Here is a 23,097-nt window from a genome sequence, read left to right as displayed (position 1 = left end):
CAGACCTGGTATTTACACTGGGTTCGGGGAAGAAGTCTTAGGCAAACAGGAAACGTGTCTACTTTGTGAATGGTGAATGGGCTGGCTAAGTGTTTTAGGCCAAGCCTAAATCTTAATAATATTTATTAATAATAATTGCTTACACTTATATAGCGCTTTTCTGGACACTCCACTCAAAGCGCTTTACAGGTAATGGGGACTCCCCTCCACCACCACAGGTGTGCAGCCCCACCTGGCTGATGTGACTGCAGCCATAGTGAGACAGTATGCTCCCCACACATCAGCTATCAGTGGGGAGGAGAGCAGAGTAATGAAGCCAGTTCATAAATGGGATTATTAGGAGGCCATGACTGGTAAGGGCCATGACACTGGGGTTACACCCCTACTCTTTTCAAGTAGCAATCCCGAGTAAGAGTAATTGAGTAAGAAAGAGTAATCTTGAACATTTTAGACAAACTGAAGTCAAGGAGTATGAAAAAGTAGTTCCCTGTCTTATACAAAGTTTCATAGGCTGATAGAGAAAATAGAGTTAGTGACATGGGGATGTCCTTTATATCTTCAAAGAAAACAATTAACTAATTCGTTTCTGAAAAAAGGAGTGAATTTTGGGCCTAGAAGAAATCCAAAACAGGGATACTCATACTATGGAAAATCACAGTTTTCAATGAGTTTGTGGGAACATTTTTTTCATTCATTGCATGCATGATGGGAAAAATGAGAGGGTCCTTCTTAATTTCCCAGTCTTAATGTGCTGTATGTCTTAGCTTTTAAGTTTTAATTTTAATAAGGAAAGCTGTGTGAAAATGAGACACATCAAATTTATGAAAGCAGGTCTTTGGGAACACTTTTAATTTTTTTTTGTCGATGAGAAAGTCCAAACTCTCAAGGCCTTGCGGTTGTCCAATCACGTACCAGCAATGCAAAACTGATGGTGCCAGAAAAATGTACTAATATTGGAAGCTGTGTATCATAACAAGCCAAAGGGAGGCACGTTTTCCATTTTGGGTAATTGTTACAAGCTGACACGAGTTTTAAAATCCTAAGTGAGGAGTTTGTGAAGAGCGCTGACAGGATTTTAAGATCTAGAGCCACATTTGGTCATGGGACTGCAAATACTATTGAATTTGCCTTTAACATAACGTTGTTAGTTACATTATACAATAAAAAGGAAACGTATGCAAAATTAAGTGAAAGTCTGCACTGTGGCTCCAAACCCCTTCAATGATGTCACGGAGCTTGCTGTCCTCTCTACAATATTACTATTGTATTCTCCAGTCCATGCAGTTAAGAGCATTAAGGGTACAATATTGCTGGTACAATGGAGCTACTATTTTCTCTTACAGTATGTACAGTATCCAGATTCAGTGACTACTGTATGTACCATGTGAGAGTCATATATAAACTTTTATACAGTATATACTGTATGTCACCTATGCTATACGGCAAAAGTTTGTATCACAGTAGGGATTCTCAAGTTTTTTAGATTTTGATTTCGATCAATATTTTGATTTATATGCCTTTTGAATCTATTGTAATTTAATCAACTGGAGTGATTTCTTTACGTTCTCTTTATAATAATATGTTTGTTGTGTGCTTTTCAACACAAAGTACCTAATTTATAGGAAGGAATCCATTATCACCACCTCTGAGGTCCACTTGTCCATTATGCCAAACAAATACACAACATGTCAGGTGCGGAAACAGGAACTTCCTTTGGCTGTTTAATTAAGAGAAAAATTCAAGTAGGCCAGGTTGTGGAAGTCAATGAACCTGGATAACATTAAGGAAAATAGTAGCACTATTGTACCAGCCAGGACACTTTTACTCTTATAAGCAGAGCCATGGAAAGCTTGAACGACAAGTAGTCCAGACCTCTGTATAATGTCTCATCACACTGTCCCCTGTCACCATGCTGGGGCACTGGTTTCACAATCTGATTTGGTGGGAACCTGTCACCTACTGGTCCACCATCATCCCTTACAGCAGCAGCTTGGTTTCCCCTGTCTGTACTGACCTGGCCCAGCCCTGCTGAGCTCCTGAGACCTGACCAAGAAGCCAAAAGGTGTGAATGCTGTGGTTGTGCCATACAGTAGGTTCCCTCCTAAACTGTGTTCAGGTTGTGATCATCGACACCAATGGAGTCAAGCAAGGATGTGCTCTAGAGCCGAGACCTCGTGCTCAAATTATATATATCAAAAAGTGATTACTACATGCAAGTACTACACATCATGACGTATTCCATTCAGAAACAATTTCTGCTGTAATATATCTCTATGTGATTGATTTAAATCTGCCTATGTTTTAATACCTGTGCAAATCATAGCGCCACTATCAGATGGCAGAGAGTGTGCGTCTTGTGTTTCAACTGTCTTTCACAATGACAACAATTCTGGAGCAACCTCCTTGTACATACTGTACATTGTCGCAGGTTTGTGATACTAATTTCATAAGAACAATGGAGAAATCAGTTCATTCATGGGGTGGCTTTGTTAGTTTCTTGGCCCATTAAACCACTCTTTGTTTCTAGTCTTTCTCAAGTTCCTTTTGGTAATTCTCTGTTATTGTTTCTCTTCACAGCCAAAAAGCAGGCCTGATGGCTGTCCAGCAGTGGGGCAGGGAGAAGATATTGTAGCTCAGCTTTCAGTGCACAGCTCACTAGCAGGGCTCCTGTCAGCACCCACGGATAAGAGAAATTGTTTTGCTGAGGAATGACAGCATCAGTATCTGTACAATGGATATAAAAAGTCTACACACCCTTATTGAAATCAATATAAATCATGTCAGACATTTTTCAATTTTTAATGTTACCTTGCAACTAACAAAATAGATAATTATTAGGAAAAATAATTGAAATAAAAAAACCTACAGTACAGCACCCTGGTTGCATAAGTGTGTGCCCCCCCCTAAAAAAAAACTATTACTTTGTGGAAGCAAAGTACCTTTTGCATTTATTACAGCAGTAAGTCTCTGTGAATAAGGCTCCATCAACTTTGCACACCTGGACCTTTTGCAATTTTATCCCACTCTTCCTTGCAAAAAAGTTCAAGGTCCTTCAAATTGCCAGGGGATCTCCTGTGCACAGCCCTCTTTAGGTCATTTTCCCACTGCGTTCAGAATTCCTGATAGATTCCTTATGTCTTTTCAAGACATAATTCTACTTTATGCCTATTTATGACACAGAATTAGTGAGAACTCTGTTAGTAGCTTCCCACATAGTTTTGTTCCATTCATTTATTTGTGAGCTATTCAGTTGTGTTGTTGAAGCTCATATGTGGGTTCTTTCAGAAAGGGGCTGGATGAGACCCTTGAATCGATTAAATTCTAGCTGCCAAACAGGCTAGATGGGTCAAATGATCTCCTTTCATTTGTAGACTTTCTTATGTTCTTGATACAAATTGCTCTTGCTAGCAAATTCCTTTGGCCAATGACCTCCGAACTTATGATTATATGATTCTAATGAGAATAAAATTGAAATATGGCAAAATGGGGAAAACCTTTTCTTTTGGGAATTGTATTTTGTAGCTGTTTTCATAGTCCCCTTACTTTGGTATATTCTACAAATGTGACTAGTTTACTACTGTAGGTATACCAGAATCTAGATCACTGTTCCAAATTAGAAACAGCTGTGGTCATAGTACAGACCCCTGTGGTTCTCCACTAATTACGTATCACCCAATGTGAGCATTCACTTCTTATCCTTATTCTCTGTTTCTTGTCTTACAGCCAATTCATAATCTAAGTATATGCTTTACCTTGAATTCCTACTGCCTTTAATATGAGACTTAATATATGTATCCCTTACTGTTCTTGGCTGTTCAAAGAACTCTATCAAGTAAGTGAAGCAAGATCTGTCCTTTCTAACTCTATGCTAACTACCACCTAGAGTATTACTGCCATAAAGATGATCCTCTAGTTTAGTTCTAATTATTCTTCACCTAACACTGCATATAGTAGAAATAAAATATTTTGGTTTATAATTACTTGCTGCAATTTCATGACCATTTTTCATGGGCTCTTTACTGGTATTCAAATTTTAATCAGAAAAATTAGAATGAGAAGACTCATTCAGACTATTTTAAACTAGTAAATGTTTTGTGTCAATTACATTACATTTCTAAAAACAGCATCCAGGAACACATCTGTTGTATTTACAGTAATAGTTTGCAAGGATTATCAAACTAGAAATTTGTGCTCATGAAATTTGTTGTTGACGTCTGGACGCGAGTGTGCTTGCCCAAATGACGTCAGCGCCCAATCTTAAACAGTCCCAGCCTGGCTGCTTCCTGAAGGATGCCATGTTTATGTGATTCAGATTGCATTGTGTTGCTATTTCCTGCTTATGCCCCACACGTTTTTCTAATTTTGCAATGTTATTGGCAGTGGTCACATACTTGTAAACTCTGCCTGAACTCAGCCATATGAAGTTTCATACCATGAACGTCATTTCCAATTAGTATTTTCTGCCCTTTTTTTTCGTCTCTTACTCTCCCTTGCTCTGTATTTCAGTTAGGGTTGCTCCCATTCAGTTGAGCAGATTTACATTTATCGCTTGTCGGGAGGTACTCTGCTCCTTCATGTACCTGACTTTGGTAACATCTGGATACCTGCCTGTGAGTTTAAGCATTTGCAGACATAACTGTACATCAGACATGCAGTTCCACTGATCACTTTACTGGCTCGTATTCAGACCAATGGCTGCAGGCTACCCAAGTGTTGATGACCCCATAACTCACAATCAAGAGTCCTACTTATTTTATGCAGAAGGCAAGCTCATTTGTATGGCCCATTGCAGAGCAGTGAGTGTACACTTTCTTAAAGAATGCTTTCTTAATTAAAGCCATTAAGGCAAGAACAGCTGAAAAATGATTCTGAACTGCATTATATCCAGTGCTGATGTGGCTGTTGAGGTTGTTTTTAAGTCATCTTATTAAACATTGAACAATAATGTAATTGATTATACATAACTTTACTGTGCCAAATGTTATGGCAGAGTGAATTAACCCTGATTTGATTTAATTGGATTAATTCGCAGAAGAGTAAACACCATGACATGAATAATAGTGGATAATCCACCAGCTAAGGAGCCCCTCAGGACAGTAAAGGCATTTTTGCTACATTTTTTGTTCTTCCCCCGATAGTAAATACTGAGGTTGACGTGCAATTAGCCCAAGAAGTAAGATTCTCTTTGCACCCTTTCTTTCGCAAGGGCTCATCTCACCCCGCAGGACGAGGTCTGAAGGAGCCGCGATGTGTGATGGCAGGAGGGTCACCAAACAGTGGAGAGTCCTTGCACTTGTACTGGAAAAAAAAATCTTCTGGAGGCTTAACTTTACTTTTCCACAAATCTTAAACCCAGAAAGGGGAAATAACACCTTTCAATGTTGTTCTTCAGAGTATTAGTTTCATACAAAAGACTTGTTTCCAAAGGTCTTTTAGTTTTTTTCTTTTTATCAAAACACCCAGTTTTCAAGCACAGACACCTGGTTCACACCCCTCTGCCTCTGTCTTATATACTCTGAGCACGGGCCTTCTATTAACAACACCTGCACTCGATTAACTCCACCATTGGCTGTAATTAATCCTTTCTGATGAGCTTGTTTCCATTACTAACACAGTGTGGGGACGAGCTACAGGGGGTAGAGATTATTCCAGATCCTAAGACCTCGGTAGACTCCCCCTGTAGGTGTACATTATATTCTGTCACCGTATGGACAGCATATGGGATTGTTCCACAACTGTCCTCTGAAATATGATGACCAACATCACATGTTTATTACAGTATTTTAATTTTCACAACTCAGACCCAACTGAAGGACAATTTTCATTCACAAAAAAACAGAAGCAATGAGCAATCAAAAAAGGTCACAAATGCCCATCTGCAGCCCACCTAGCCCGTTGGATAGCTTGTAGCTAAATGATCTCATCCAGCTTTTCTCAACAGAGGCCAGGATATCAGCTGCAACAATATGGCTGGGTAGCTTGTTCCACACTCCCACAACCCTTTGTGTGAAGTCATGCTTCCTGCTCTTTTCTTTTCATGCACTTTACATAGGTGGCATCGCACATGGAGTGGAGGGTACTGATTGCTCTTAACAGCATGGTGTTTCTTTGGTTCACTGTAGCACAAAGAAGCAATTTAAGACAAATCAAAATGAAGAACAGCTTCAATTCATTGTTAATAGGTTCTGATCACTGTAAAAGTGCAAAGATCCAAATAAGTAAACCCAGATCGAGCAGACTGTTAGAATAATAACTCAATAATAAGGAATATATTGATACAATTACTGAAAAAATGCAAAAGTGGAAAAAATGTTTTTTTCCAGTCGGCAAAGTCCGTCTGAAGAATTTTGTGATGTCGTGTGCAGAGGCTTTTTTTATTAGTCGAAAACTACCTAGCCTGTTTCTCCTGGAATCTTTTCCTGAGCTGCAGGAGACTGACTGCTTTGTCGCTCTTCTGGTATGGTACTAATGCAAATAACCCGCGACAGGAGTTTCCTCCTGGCGGAGAAACTAATATCGTGAGCCCTGATACAGTAGCTACCAGGAAACCCGCACAGCACCTGCTGAGCACGAGGGCCTGGCACAGCCCCGGAGCCAGCTCCTCTGGCACAGGACGCCAGGGCAGTCTCAACCCTATCAAATGTCACTTCAAGTCATCATTCAATACTTCATTAAACCCTAAATCCATTTGGAGCTATCTGGAAAGCATTTAAAAAAATAAATATCAGATGCCTTTTCAGTTTAAACTCACTCAGAATTTTTTTTAAAAGAAAAAGTCCAGACATTTTTTTTCCAAATTACACTTCAGAGGTATCTTAAATCTGAGCCTGCTGAAGAAAGTGCCAAGCGGTTTCATTGTGTTTTGATAGACTTTGTAATCCTTTGCCGATAAAAGACAAATGTTACATTAATTATTCCCTCTGCTGCTCCTGACATTGCAGGACTGTTTAATATTTAAACAAGAGGAGACTGGAATGAACCATCAACAGTAGGTTTTCATTTTCTGTCTATTAATACCATTCAACCCAGATCGTGAAAGTGCAATTGAAAAATGATATCAAGATGAAAAAGGCCATTGTGGACTGGTCCAAACACATGATACAGTTGTCAGTGTGATTTGTGTTGCACCCATGTGGTTAAATCAGAAAAAAACAACAATGGGAGACTCCAAGAGACGTGCACAATTTTACAAAGCACTGGATATTTAACATCTTGTGCATAATCTCTCTCTTACATTTACGGAAATGCAGAATTCTGAAACATAAATGTAGATCTTAATAGAATACTGGAAACCTTTCATCTGGTGGAACAGCTGGAATATCAGACGGCATGCTAAAGTCCATAAGAGATGTGTCTATATTGCACACAAGACAAATAATCCTCCTGAGATTTGTTGCACAGGACAGTATGTCACCTCCTCAGCCCTACACTCTGAACTGATATTATTATTCGCAGAAACAGCACCCTGCATCACCTCATACATCCATTTTCTAAATGGTTGATCCAGCTTAGGGCTGTGGTGGAGCCAGAGACTATCCTGGCAAGCTCTGGATGGGACGCCAGTCCATCACCGGGGTCACCCAGGGCCCCAGCACTGCGACACAGCAATGCTGACCAGTACGCTGCCAATAAGCAATCAAATAAAGCTATTTTTTATCCATGGAATAGGGGTGGGCAGTCCTGGTCCTGGACAGTCAGTGTTTCTGCATGTTTTCATTCCAACCCATTTAGTTCCACATTTACAGTAATGTTACTGTTGCGGTGCTGAAAAAATGCATTTTAATGCATTATTTAAAAATACATTATTTTTGTCTTGGTTGCCATATTCTATTCTTTTGGCAATTCCAGTCTTTTTCCAGCTGTGCTTGTGGGTCAGCATACTCTTTTTCTGTCTTTGGATCTCGTGTCCTTTTCTTGCGAACTGCATATGGAAACTCTTCCAATTTATATTTTTTCTCAGTTTCTCCATTAACCCATTTAGGTCACAATTGTCTAGGCTTGATCTTTTTTCTTTAGGGACAGAATGTGTTTTGAACCTTTAACTTTAAGTTTCTGAACCATCTTTGTCCCTTCCTTTCTGTTTCACAACACTCCTGCCAACCTGATTGCTTCGGACCACCAGGATATCTTAAACAGATGTGACAGAATCATTGGAGAAATCTGACAATCACCTGGAAACCTCTGAAGAGTGCTTTAAATCTCTGAAGCCTGAGTCTAAACTTAGGGTTTGCAATTTTAGAAAAGCAGACTAGGTAAGAGTTTGTTTATAATGAGTGGGTTGGGAACACATTCAGATTGTCATTAACCACCTGTGCTATGGCAATCTGAGATTTTTTATTCCGCATCAGAATTAAGTGTCACTCTCCGAATAGAAAAAAATATAAAACATAACAATAGAAAATGTCTGACGTCTTGATGCAGGTCTGATATTCTGCAGAGCAGTGTTACATTTGAATAGCCAGAAAGGAGGATCCCAGATCCAGAATGAGTGGCATGGACCCTGAGCTTATTTTCAGGCTTCGTCTCCATCTGTGTCTGGGAGTCCTTCACACGACTGGAGGAGGCTGGCAGGGGGATGCCTGATCTGAGAGGAATTACTGTAGCTGGCACTACGCGGGTAAGCCATGCCTTTCCAATGATTGACATTTGAGAGTTTGCTTGGTTTCATTCCGGATTCCACTTCACAAAGAGTCTGGAAGGGCCCCAGGTCTTTGAGGTTTGTCTTTTGGGTGCCTCCAGGTTACTGCTGTGTTGTGATGACTGAAACATTGCCTGTTCTAAACTGCGGTGTGACAGGCTGAACAAAACTGTAAATCTCATTTTTGTTTTTAAGCACAGATTGTTTAAAAAAGAGTCAGCCTTCACCTTGATTCACAGCATTGTTTATGTCAGTGTTCCCAAAACAAAGAACACTCAGAGGTTAGTGTTCAGGTCACACAATGATTCAGAAAAACTGCACTCGCAGGCAGCCATGGTTCACTGCTTTTGGGAACAGTGCTGTTTATATGATTGAGTATTTAAATCGTATTTGAGGGGCCTCATTGTCTGTACAGATTTTCTCTTTTTTGAAACAAAATATTTTCAGTGCCACACCAGCTGCTTATTTTCTGTTTACCTTTGTATTCAGAAAGGGAAAGTTGTGAACTTTGTATGATGTTTCGAGTTTCCAAAACTATGAAGCTTATGAAAAAAGTATCTTTGTGCTGTTATACAGATGTTAGGAATAAACTTTCAAGGCACTAGCTTCATTTTGTATTAAATATTTTAATATTATTTTCAAACTTTTTAAATCTTGTATTTAACTCCTATGCATGCAGACAGAGTCTGAGAGAGGAATAAAGGATTTATTGATCATTGAAAATACAAACAGAAGCATCAGTCTTAAGTGGCGAAGTATGTATCTAATGAGCACTGTGATACTTTTCGATACTGTTTAACTTGAGTTTGAAACATGTCTGGAACATACAGTATACCATACTGCATATTGAATCAAATATCCCTTTTCTGCTATGCTTATCAGAGGAATTGAGAAGGAAACAGCAGGAAGCGAATAGCACTGAGCACAGAGATTTACAGACCTTAAATCTGCAGCATGTTCTAACCACTGAGAGTGCGATGGCATTTGGTGTTCCCTAGCATCTCACAGAGTACATTGATGTTGCAAAAAGGTTTTTTTTTTTCAGGGACGTGAACATGCCCCAGGGTGACTCCCGAAGTGGGAAAGGTACAGATCCACCACTAAGGGACAAATGGCGAAGGAGGAAGACATCTTTTCCTGCTGAGGAACTTCCTGGTGCTTTGCATGGACACATGGGCAACAATAACAGCTGGGCAGCAGCTGGGAAGAGGGGTCATCTGGTTCTTGTGCAGCACTGCTGGATGACCCCAGGGCAGGTGCAGGTAGTAGCTGCTCTCACACGCCCCAACGCACTTAGGGTTAAGCTGAGGGCAGTGACCCCAGATTCTGGTTTGGGTGATAGACCCAGACCTGCTCTGGGGGTGTGAAGTGCCCCTTTACCCAGGAGGATCTGAGCTCCAGTGGTGTCTCTATCCTGCAGCTGCTGCTCTTGTGGAGCTCAGGGCTGTCAGTCACCTCTGGATGGTCTGGTTGCGTCCCCAAGGCTGCTGCAGTCTGTGTGCTGAGTTCCTCACCCAGCATTAGAGGGCGGTGTGCAGACAGTGCATGTCTGTCCTGTCAGGAGTGTCAGGAGTCTTTAAGGTCAGTCTCTTCCAGTCAGGGTCCAGCTGAAATGTTCCATCAACACTCCCTTTGTCACACCCTCTACTCACCACATTCTCACACCGAAACGCACCCGATCTAATTACACTCCAGCTCTGAGCACTTCTGCCAAACAACACCGCTCCTGCAAATCAGCCAACCATGACACTCCATCAATCAGCGCACCTTCTTCCTCGCGCAACACTTAAACCCTCTGGAAGCCTCTGCTCTTCGCCCAGTATTGGTCATTCTTCGGAGCTCCTACCTTGCCTTTGTTTTTGTAATCAACTCTCTCTTCGTTATGAACCTCGGAACCCACCTTCGACCACATCTACTGTCTTGCCCTTTTTGGACTGGAAGCCTTTTCATTGACCTCCGCCTCTTGGATCACGGATCTTGCCTTTTGACTACGCTTTCTGCCTTACCAGCTCTTGGATTGGAAACCTACTCGCCGACCTTTAGTTACTAACCTCGGAACTCGACTCGGACCTCGCCTCTAGCCTTGCCTTCATTCCCTCTGGGAGCTTCTCCCTTATCTCTAGACCTCCTAAGGTACCGCATAAGGTTCATCTTCCCGTTTGCTCAGTGGGTCATTTGTGACATCCTTGAGATGCACAGCTGTTGCCCGGACTTCCACATGCAAAGGAGCATGCACATGGGCCGGAGCATGATGGTTCTGGTCCTGGAGTGAATGGAGTGGAATTAAAGCCGTCAAGGAGAGAGACAGGCTGCCAGTTCTCCAGGCTGTGCCCACTCAGCGCTCAGGAGCAGGCAGACACTGGAAGTGCAGAAGAGCTCTCGCAGTGGGGTGTGTCCGGTCAGATGAGGGGGCCGGTGGACAGGGGCAGACTGCTGGGGTTGACAAAGAGATGCCAGATACCAGGACAAGGAGTGGCAACAGCGCAGTGTGAGTAAAGGTCTTTACAGTAATGACAGCGGTACACTACATTTTGGGGAATATGCTGACAAAAAGCAAAAAGTGGCTTTTCTTCCCTAGGTAGGAAAATATTTAAAAAGAGCACATGGTCAGATACTACTGGCTGAGACCAGTGTGTCTGCAGTTCTTCAAGGCCCTTTAAACTATCAACACCTGAAGAGCCTTTAAAAAGTGTTTAATTGGTCCAACTAAAGCAGTAATTAGCTGATTAAGTTCACAAAGAGCCAAGCTGGAATGAAAATCAATGGGACAATTATGTGGAGAGCTCTATTTTGTGAGCATACTGTACCTAATCAACACCATAACATACAATACAGGTCCTGTAAATGAATGAATCAATTTTGTGACTTTTCATTGTAGAACGTTAGATCCATCTAGTGTCTCTATGCAAGGAACATGATAATGATGACAAGGAACTCGTTCTTCTCTATTATTTGAGCTATCCAGTTGTATGCCAATGTTTCAGAGATGACTAGGACACCTTCTCTGTACCTGTCTGACAATCAAATATAACGTGGCAAATGTAGTGTGACTAGAAACCACATAAAGAGAAGAAGTAGAATAAAGCTGAATCTGTTGAGTGTTTTTCCAGCAATGTGCATTGGGATTCCAGCCTGTTGTGTCACTTTGTCTAATAAAAAAAAATCAGAAGATACAGTATGTACTGTACCTTGATTTGATTTGTTTACAGAGTTTTATCAGAACATATACCCATACCACTTTGAACTTTTGGACTTTAATCAGACATTTTTGTATCTTATCAGATCAGGAAACTTACTGTATACAAAGCAGCACTGGAAAGTGACTGACTGAAGGAAGGCCAGTAATAGCATACTTAATGTTAATTATTCTTAATGTATACTTAATTATTTTATCTCAGCAAACAACAGGCACACTACCAAAGCTCATTGAGCCCAGTGACAAAAAAAGACTCAAAATCAGATTTTAGGAGACTGGGGCAGTGACGTCCAGAACTGATTTTGTATTCTATGAATCGTCTTGCACTTTTACAGTATATCCCCTATTAATATGACTCTTGGCATCTTGAAGACGTCAGCAGGCACTGCAGCTTTGACACAGATGTACATGATGTGATAACGGGTTTCTGCACTTAATTAAATTCCAATTTGTCTCTAGAAGCTCAACTGTGTTGCGGTTTAAGGGCCCTGTCATAAATGTTCTCTAAAGCGCAGGTTGTTAATTGGACACAGAGATGCAACTGGATCTTGCTGATTCTTGTTATATTGAAAACATGTCTAACGATAAAGTCAGGTGGCAGATTTGAAATATGGAGGTGACAAGGAGAAATATACAGTAAAAAACATCAGACACTGCAGTTTGTTAAAGGGGCATTTGTAAGGCAATAACCAGATTTCAGTGGATTTCAGCCAGAGTTCAATGGCTTCTTCTAGCGCCAAAGTTTTTGAAGTTCTTGTAGTAACTTACAAGGACTATGTTTGAGAAAGGGAGTCACAATTTCAAATAAAAACTGCCAAGCTCTTTTAATTTTAGGTAATTCTCATAATTAGGAAGGTATTTTTTTAAATTTTTTGTCAGGCTTTGTTTGTTCAATGTCCTTTATAATTTCAGTGAAAATGGGGCATGTGATGAGAAAATAGCTCAGTGAGACTGGAAAGCAGTAGGAGGAGGGTAGTCACAGAATCGAGTGGCTTGAGATGTCTGTTTGTAGTGCACCATCAGTGACTGTGCTGTTCTGGGTATGGAGGAATCATAAAGAATACAAATGGATGGCTCTGTCCATGAACATAAGGGAGTGATTAAAAATGGTCTCTCTTCTTAGCGAAACTAAACTAGAAAGCAAAACAAAACAAAAAGATTGCATCTTAGATTTTTATTTTTCCATTTACAGTACTTTGGTTTTGTTTGATTGCTGCTGAAGCAAATTCTTATTGATTAAGCATGCAGACACAGAGATGTGCGATTTAAACATTGTAACTTGTGTATCTGGAGGTATCTGAGGCTTGAATCCTAAGGATTAAATACCATACGATGTGATTTGTGATGTTCTGGAAATCAAGACTGAGGACCCTGTCTGAAAGGATCAAGTCAAATGAGAGGCTCTGCAGGCTTTTTATTGTATTTTAATGGGAAAATTCAAGCTCACACAAAACAGGAAAGGAGACTAGTTAAGCACAGCACCTGACCAAACCTTCACTTAGTACTACCTCTGTCCATCAGAACAATTTTTGCAAACAAAGCATCCAAGAGCAGTCTAAGGCTATCCCAACCTCCAGAAACCCTGCAGTTTAACAATGAAATACCAACCCCTGAAACCCTCACATACAGTAAGACTGAACTCTGCATAGTACTGTATGCTCACATGTTTTTCAGCAGCTTATTTATCCTAGAACGTCATCAAAGCTGTTTCTTCAAGAAAAAAAAAGAAGATTCTGCAGGTCAAACTGTACATTTCAGTTATTTCTATTACATTTATTTTATTAAGTCAATGTTACACTCCCTGAAAATTCTAATTTCATATTAGTGTTTTGTTTGCTAACTGAATAAATGTTCCTGGTGTACCAAAATCCAGCTGTATTTTCCAAATTTTTTCATTAAAACTTCAGAAACAAAATGTAGCTTTGTCTTTCTCTTATGTGCGACTCTGTGATTAGATACATTTATTTTTAAAGATGCAACAAAGCAAAACTGTTTATACTGGAAAAAAGGTTTTACCTTGTAATCTCAATATATTACAGATATGCTATATAATTGGATTCATATTAATGCTGATATTTATCTGCAAAGGGCATGTCGCTGAATGTGTCTATCAACACATGCATGTAGAACACACAAAGATAATTATCACACATTTCCTTGCTCTACATTTCTTGGTTTGTGAATCACCCGTTATGTTATGGAGACAGTCATGATGATGTGTATTATATAGTACAACCTCAAAGAATGCAATGCCCCCATCTCTGATGTTACAATGCAGCCTGGTGATTGATTCCAGATGCAGAGCTTGAGGTCAAATCATTGTCAATTGGATTCAGATGGCACACAGTGAACAGTAGAAAGGATTTTTTTATTCTCCTTCAGACCTCAGTTTTTTTCATTGGGAATGTGGTTACTGTGATTTGTATCACTCTAATAAGTGTAAATGCTGTGCTTTTTACTGAAACACGATTGGGGTATGTGAAGAATGTTGTGTATCAATTTTTGATAGACTATTATCAAAAGCCTTTAGGCCGACGTTCACATTTACAGTATAACAAACACAGGAGGCTCCATTACTCGCTGCAAAACCTCGGACTGCAGTCGTATGGATGTAACTTCCTCAGGGAGACAAGGAAGCACATTCCCCTTTGTCAAATTCAGTTCAGGTAGATTTCAGACAAAAAATTATATTTAAATTATCATTGATTATCAAACGTCCATCTCGCCTAAAAATCATCAATCTCATTTCAGTGTTCTCTTCTGTACTGGGGATGTGTGTTCTCATAAGACAGACATCAGAGTCAACTGGAATGCTTTAAGCATTCATTAAAATAGACTCACATCTCTGGCACAGTCTCACAAGCCATTTCTTTAAGCAAAAATGCCTGTCTTATGATTGCAATACTTTGATATGCATTTCCAATCCAAGAGGAATGAAATGGAAACATTTCAGATTCGCATCTGCACTACAGTCAAATTGTAGTTACACTGTAATATGATTCAATTACTTTTTATAAAATACTCAATTGCTGCATTCAATTCCATCAAATTATCTGACCAAAATGTTAATTTCAATTAAGTTCATTGCATACATTAAGCAGAATCCATGATTTGTGTAAGCAGTGCTTGTGTGTCATAACACCCAGGGGCCGGTGTGGTGTCGTGGGCTCTTTCAATGGCCGGGGTCTCTGGGAAACAGATGCACTCAGGCAGTAGTACAGTGCACAACACTGAGGTTAGTACATACACTGCACAGCAAGCCAAAAACAAATTTGAAAAAAAGCCCTGATTTACTTCTCCAAGTCCAAGATTATATTCAAGTTTACTGTTTTGCCCAGAACAGATGCACAGCCACACATGCCAAGTCTGAATCTCTCAGATCCCTCTTTCACGAAGTTTCTAATAGTCATTCAATATGAGGATCTTCCAGTGCCTGAAAAAACACAATTTAGCTTATTCCATATTCCCACAACAGAAGAGCCTCCTTTTCTCAGCTGTAACACTTGATGTTACAATAACGCATTGTTTAAGGAGTTTGAAAAGTATGGTGTGGCACGATAGTGTAGTGGGTGGTACAGGTGCTCAACAGCTCTTTGGTCCTGAGTTAGATTCCAGACTGGGGCGCCTTCTGTACAAAGTTTGCATGTTCTCCTCATGTTCACTTGGGTTTTCCCTAGTTGCTCCTGTTGGGTTAGGCAAACTGTCATCTCTGAATTGAACGTGTGTGTGTGTGTGTGTGTGTGTGTGTGTGTGTGTGTGTGTGTGTGTGTGTGTTTTCTGATGGACTGGTGTCCCATCCTGTGAGTAGGCACATCTTACACCTTGTGCTTCTGGGATTTGCTCTGGGCTGAGGGCTGTGGCTGCCCTTCCCAGGAGTGAGTGGATAATGAATGGATGAGAAGTATTCATAGTGTAAGTTCCCACATTGTAAATGTGCACAGAATGACAGATGTCATCAGCCCCTGGCAATCCTAAGGGCAGAACCAGTGTGATACTGCTGAAACAGAGAAGCAATCTTCAGGGCAAAAAAAATCAAAATCCTTTTCAAAGACGCATGGAAAAAGGAGTCAGAGTTCCAAATTTGGCCCTGTAGAAATCTAAAGCTGACGTTGGAAGGAGCTGTCACAAGCCCTGTGTCAGTGGGATTTTATTTTCCATTTTGAAGTGTGGAATCATGACATCAGCCCCTGCTCTGCCCTGTCGGGGAGTTTCTCCTTCTCTCTTTCAGGAAAAAGACTTTGACAGAACACTCAAGCAAACTGACGGAATAACTCTGGAAAAAAGATTACTGCACAAAAGGATGTGGATGGAAACAACAGTAGCAGCTCTTGTGTACATTCCACCAGAGTCTTTAGTTACTTAATTGAGCTCATTTTTGCCACGCTAAAAAAAAAAACAGGTTGTGTCCAGGTTTAATTAAGTGGAAATTTATAAGGATGTACAAAATCTGTGGGACTCATTCCAGATAAACTCCAGGGCCATTGTCGTATAGAGCATTGTAAAAAAAAAAAAACTTTACACAGTTTCAAGATCATATTGCTTCAAACTGCTATTTCTTTCTCTTTTTGTGAGTTTCAGATTAAAATTTCTTTAACCTCAAATCCCCACACTTAGATAACGTTAGTGAGTGTTGTTTCCAACCTACCTCTTTCAGGTCAGAAAATGTCTTTACTTTTTCTCCACACATGGCAAGCTAACAAAGCCCGTCTGACAGGCTGGAGAATCCAGATGCAACAAGCTTAGTGGAGTGGAGCACAGAGATGAAGATGGCCGAGGCGGGACAGAACCAGGCAGAGATTATAGCAGTAAGATGGCAGCTGGGATCTGTTCGGGACTGGAGGCGAGCGCAGCGTTGAGGGGGAGATGCAGACATGGGGACTGTGCTGCCGCTGGGACTCTTTCAGGAAACCATGTCTCTGGCCCGGTGCTGAGCAGAAGGCTGGCTGGTGGCAAGCAGAGCAGATTTGGAAAAGACTAGGAATCCTTTGAGTATATTCAGGCAAAGTATCCTTCTGTGACACAGGTTAGTATTGCTGAGGGCATGGTCTGAAGGCAGCTCAATGACAGAGCACTGGATCAGTGGCAGAGCATGCTTTAAACCCTGTGGTTCTGATGAATGAAGCACCTGTTAATTGGTCAAAGGGGGCTGGGATTATCGGCTTGAGCGAGTCCGAATAGCCCTGAGTGGAATGTGGCTCCTATTGGGAATACGTCTGGTTTCTGAGGAAACAGGGGACTGTGAGGTCTGGCTTGCCCAGTCATTCCTCTAAATTCAAATGATGAACATAGTAATGTGTGGATTTGGCACAGATGCGAAAATATGCAAAACAACTTGAGCTTAGACCCTGTTTGAGACATAATAACAGAATTAAAAACCCACAAATAAAGAGTGAACATTGAATGTTGCATCACATCTATCCCCTACAGTACGTTGGTCAAGCATCAATTGATAATGTCACCACTGATGTAATAGTTTGTATTCTGCTTGCCTTCAGTCAAGTTACAGGACCTCAGGTATATGAGAAGAGATACCAACCCACACCTGAATGACAGAGTGATTTGTTCTGTTCAACCTCAGAGCAGCAGCTAATTAATTCCACATTGTATACTCTCACACGGCATTGCTTTGAGACCTCCTGCTTCAGATGATGTCTGGTATTCTGGTCAGGTTAACATTATCCATTAGTTTCCACACCAAATCCATGCCAACCCAAAAATGACTGGCCGACCCAAATGTCTGTGTGTACCAAGTGAAAACGTCATGTGTATGCAACACAGCATGTGCTCTATAAAGGAGCTACCAACAGTTCACAAGCCTGGGTCAGGATTAAGTGCAGAGCAGTTTAGGGAAGGAGATCACTGGTTCTCCAGCTGGCTTGTGATGGCAGTTCTCTACCATCTGCCCTAACCCTAACCCTTCATCGACTTTCTTCTTCAGGCCCTTTCAGATTGAGCAACCTGATTCAAGTACTTTTTTCCACAATAACCAAAATAACAGTAAATGTGAACATTACAACAGTAAATGTTTTTACCTTGACTTAGGGCTTTGGCCTACAGTGTAAAAAGTTCCCAGAGACTATGAGATACATGGGGAATGGATATTAATACATGGAGTTCTCAAACTACTTATTGACATAAGAAGGTGTTATACATTGACCTTTGTGATGTTTTCCACCTTCAGCACCTTGGACAACACCTCCTGAATGAGTCCAAGCCCAGTTCTGGACTGGAGAAACTCAGAACTGGAACTCTCTCCATTCAAGGTTTGGCTAATTAAGCCAAGAGAAAGGAAGCTGAATACAATTACAGTTAAGATCTTTGTACAGTATGTTAAATTTTAGAGTGTAATACGTGATTTGCTTTATACAAACTATAAATAGGACATCTCTAGGCTCTGTTTCATAAGAAGAAGGTATAGACACAGAGGAAGAATTATCAATGCAGTGCAAGGTTAACTCTTGGACTCACAACTTTTTTCAATAAGAACTGTGAAAACAGATACAGTATTCACCATCTCTCTTTTTAAAATAACCTAAAGAAATACAAGCTCAGCTCATGTATTGTATCAGCTAGACCATATTGTATAACTACTGTAGTACAATCTCATATTACCCTTAAAAGACAGGTTTTGCTAGATTGTCTTATTACTAATTGTACAAGGTATTTTTAATCCAGTGCAGAAAATTACTTTTATTAAAATAAACTGATTTTTAAACTCATCTTTAAAGAGTAAGAGAGAAAGGCTACCTGTTTCCCTCCAGTGAGTTGACTAGGTGCCAGAGATTAAGTGCTTTCATTTTCTTCCTCTCCACCCCTCACCTTTGGAGTAATTTGTTAATTAAACATTACCCCTTCTTTTTATTTTCCTTAAACTGTACATCACTCTTTTCCTTGCTTTCCTTACTAAACTGATATTTTCCTTCCACTCTCTTTGTCTCACTCCACTCTCAATATTTGACTTTTTGTATCCTTGGTGCCATGGAGATAGTTTGGTAGAGAGCCCTTTACTTGTTTAAATTGGTTCATTTTACCTTCCAGGACTATAAGTAATGTCTGCATATTGAATCTGTTCAACAGCTTCATTGACCCCATGTTGTCCACCGCATGGCAGCTCTTTCAGTGACCATACACAGAATAGAAAATATGTTCTTATGCAGAGTTGATACTTGAAACCTAGACAGATCCCCCAGGATACAAGTGAGGGTTGCAAACAGGAGTAATATATGCAGGTGTCTGAGTGTTTTCTGCACTGGAGCTGTCCGAAGGTACTGAATATGCTGCCATTCCCATAACGGGTGCAGAAATTAGCCTGTACTGCACTTAGACACAGACCTGTGCTGTGGATCTTAATTTATCCAGAGTAAAATAAAGTCTATTTAAAATCTAACATTGTAGTAATTTATTATTTATTGCTCTAAATGGCTGGTGAGCATTGAGGTTGACCATTAGACGAGTCTATTGCATCTGAATTAACTGAGAGATCCTCTATAACATAAGATCACTTCATTAGCCATATACAATTTCTTGTAATAGAAATGTGTATTTTCACATACCCCAGCCTGCTCTTCATGAGACACAAGGCACACAGACAGCGAGAGAAGCTTGGGGTCAGAGTGCAGAGTCAGCCAGTGTACAGCACCCCTGGAGCAGTTGGGGTTAAGGGCCTTGTTCAGAAGCCCAATGGAGTAGGATTCCTCTGCCGGCTGTAGGATTTGAGCTGGCAACCTTTCAGCCACAGGCACAGATCCTGAGCCACAAAGCCAATGCTCTGCCAGTATCCATAGAGGGGCACAGCTGTCAAAAGACCTACAGTATCAGACTCTGAGTTAAACATTAATAAATACCTGTATTTTCACTGATGAGTTGGTCTGCTTTAATCTATCGGTATACTCATCTGATTGATAATGAAAATCAGTGATCAGATAACTGTTTTGGCCAGCAGACTTTTAAGCTTTGCACAATCAAGATTTTTTGGGGGGTAAGAGACTTGTTAAGAATTTGTTCTGGGAATGCTATTTATTTACTTTCCCTAATAACATCCCGAATTAGACTAATACCAGCCTCATCCCAATCTGGCTAATTGATTCATTTTGAAGATCTGAATGGTGGTTGATGAAAAGATCTGTCTGTGTATAACTCTTAGTCATTGAAAGCTGCTGGGTGTATGTTACTATCGCACAGGCTTTCTAAGATAGTGCCCATTCCATTAGCTTTATCCTTTTCAATTATTACCCAGTTTATCATTGAACTTGCATTAAACCCTTCCCCACCTGAAATGAGCCGAAGGCTACTGTAAATAGCAATTATATAAGTAAGACAGAGGGAGTCCACCATTGCTCATTGTTCTATGTTCATTGCTCATTCTAAGTCTCTAATGACCATCTTGACATCCGTTCTGTCCAAATAAAGGACATCATTATTTTATTGTATGTACTGCTTCCAACCTTTTTTCATTAATCCCTACTGGCAGAATTCTCAAAATATAATTTACTTTTAAGAGTATCATTATTTTAATTAATTCAATCCTGCACCATAAATATGGCCTCCATATGGCCACATCAGATTTAATTCGATTGGATATTTCTTTAAGATTAATGTCTCTAGTTTCAATCATATTCGATATTATTTTCACAACCTAACATAGCGTATCCCCCTTTTCAGTTGTACTGGATATACAAACCTACTATTGAAATGTGAAAAATTCAGAGGAAGAATGTCTGAGCTGTTAATAATGTCATCTACCACCCAAAAGGATTTGTGTTGCACTTCTGAAAGATATAATATCACATCATCCTCATATGATGAAATTTAGTAAGTTTTCTGATATACTGTACCTCCATAGTCTTAACCTGTAATGATTCTTTAATTTTGCAAGAGGGACTCTATGGCTAAAATGAAAAGCACAGGTGAGAGGGACAACCCTGTTTAGTACCACTATGCACATTAAAAGAACTGGAAGTACAATTGTTGATAATTTTCAGTGCTTGCAGTCTAATATATGAAATTTTAATCAATTTAATAAACTTAGGACCGTATCCATATTCCAGCACAGTAAAAGGTAATTCCATTTAGTTCTATCAAAAGCCTTTTCTGCCTCAACTGTGCAAAGAGCTGATAGTGAGTTAGTAATATTGCTATGATATATTAGATTAAGGAGTTTTCTTGTATTGTCAGAGGAATATCTGTTTTTCATTAATCCTGTCTGATTCTAATGTATTAGCTATGGTAAAGATTTACATATTTGGGCTGCCAATGTCCTTGCCAGAATTTTATTGTCCATGTTCATTAAACGTATTGGATGATAGCAACCACATAACACAGGATCTTTGTCCTTTTAATGTATTAATGTTAATAAAGACTCCCCGAATTATAAAGAAGCAATACCTGTTAACTATATATTATGAAATGCCTGCAACAGAAGTAGACTAAACTGTATCTGGAAAGTATCTGGAAAAAAAAGGAGTAAAGCCATCTGGTCCAGGCAATTTATTAGGTGCAAAAGAGGCAATATTGTAGCTTCCCTTATCTCTATTAAAGTAATATCTTCTTAAAGAATATCCCTTTCTTGTGCGGAGAGTTTTGGAAGATTTATATCATCCAGGAAGCTCTGAAAATTATCTAATGTACGTGAGACTTCAGATGTATACAATTTTTCATAAAAACTGAAAAAGCTATTTTTTTTCTTTCTGTCTTTGGTGTTAACCCATCAAACTTGCTAATACTGCAAATATTACCAACGTTTTCCCTGCCCTTTCTCCCTTTTGGCAATACAGCAGCTGGGCTCTAACTATGGTAAACTCTTGATAAATTATTACACCTTAGTTGGAGAAAAATCAGGGTACACGATCCTGATCATTGCATTTTCACAAATCTTTGACTGTAAGACTTTAAATTTGAGATAGAAGTACTGATTCCTGTTTCTCTTTGCTTTTTGTGGTAACTGGTTACTTCAATAAATTCCTCCCTCAGACAACACTTCAGGGACTCCCAGATAGTGCTTTAATTGGGCTATGAATTTGAATTGATTCAATTCAATTAACTTATCTCTTTACTTATTGTTATTAATGTATTATTCTGTAACAATGAATTGTTGATTTTCCATCTCATCCTTGACATTTGTGTGCCAGGCACAGTAAATTTTAATTGTGATCCGAGACAATAGGGTGGATAATAGTGTCCTTTGTCCATTGTAAGATACAGTATGATATGTAATAAATTATCTATTATAGACAAGGACTTATGTCTGTCACAGAAAAAAGTATAGTCCCTCTCGCTCTCGGATGACGGGCTCTCCATATATTCGATTAACACACATAACTTATCAATTTACGAAGTGCTAGAGCTTTGGAAGCTGAGTCAGCTGCTTCTCTTTTTTATTTATAGCAGGGTTCATAACCAAGCTAAAATCTCCTCTAAGAATTCTAGAGGTGACTCTGGCTTCTATTTCCGTAATAAATAGAGGGTCATCTAAATTAGAGCCAAAAATATTGACAGACTGAATTTGAGTTCTATCTATTAGGTAAAAAAAGAAATCTACAGTTTTGATTCCTCATCTGATTCTCTAGCACAAACAGTGCTAATTTATTAATTGAAAGGGTGGCCCCTCTCTCCTGGATGAATCACCAGCACTGTAAATCTGTTGGGTAATGGAAAAGCCCTTTCCCTTCTCCATCACCATCATCTGAATCTTATAATGCAAGAACCGTGCAACGATGGGCCATGGCTTAAGTGTTTCTGAATGAATTTCAGTCCTCCTACACCTGATTCCACCAGCCTGAGCCTCTGTTAACCTCAACTCTTCCATCATAAATACTTTCACCATCTCCTCCCTTTATACACGTGTCTCTTTATCCTTTGCTTTCACCCCCATTATAATATTTTTCCTCATGCTCCTACAGGACAGATTCCCTCAGCTGTGAGTTTTCATTTGGCTGTTTCTCTGTTGTTTTGGTGAAAGTGGTGATTTTCATTTAATGTTTTGTTCTCTTTCCGAAGTTCTTCTATTAACGTATTTATGAGTCTAACTGCCTCTCTTATTTTGCCAATGTCACTAACAACTTTTTGCAGCAAACTAATTTTTCAGATACTGTATAGTACAGTAGTTACCATTTTAAACCTTAGCACATATCAGCTGCTGGCACTGCTTTGCCCTCATCAGATTAACTTGAAATAAAATTTCAGAGTGCATTTCGCTTCTCATTTCACACGTTACTTTGTAGAAACAGTTGATGTAGTCCTCAAGGTCTTCAATATTTTTAGAAAA

The sequence above is a fragment of the Lepisosteus oculatus genome, chromosome 1 (genome assembly GCF_040954835.1).
Source record: "Lepisosteus oculatus isolate fLepOcu1 chromosome 1, fLepOcu1.hap2, whole genome shotgun sequence".
NCBI classification, from domain to species: Eukaryota; Metazoa; Chordata; class Actinopteri; order Semionotiformes; family Lepisosteidae; genus Lepisosteus; species Lepisosteus oculatus.
The sequence above is the reverse complement of the archived record's forward strand: the minus strand, read 5'-3'. Positions refer to the sequence as shown.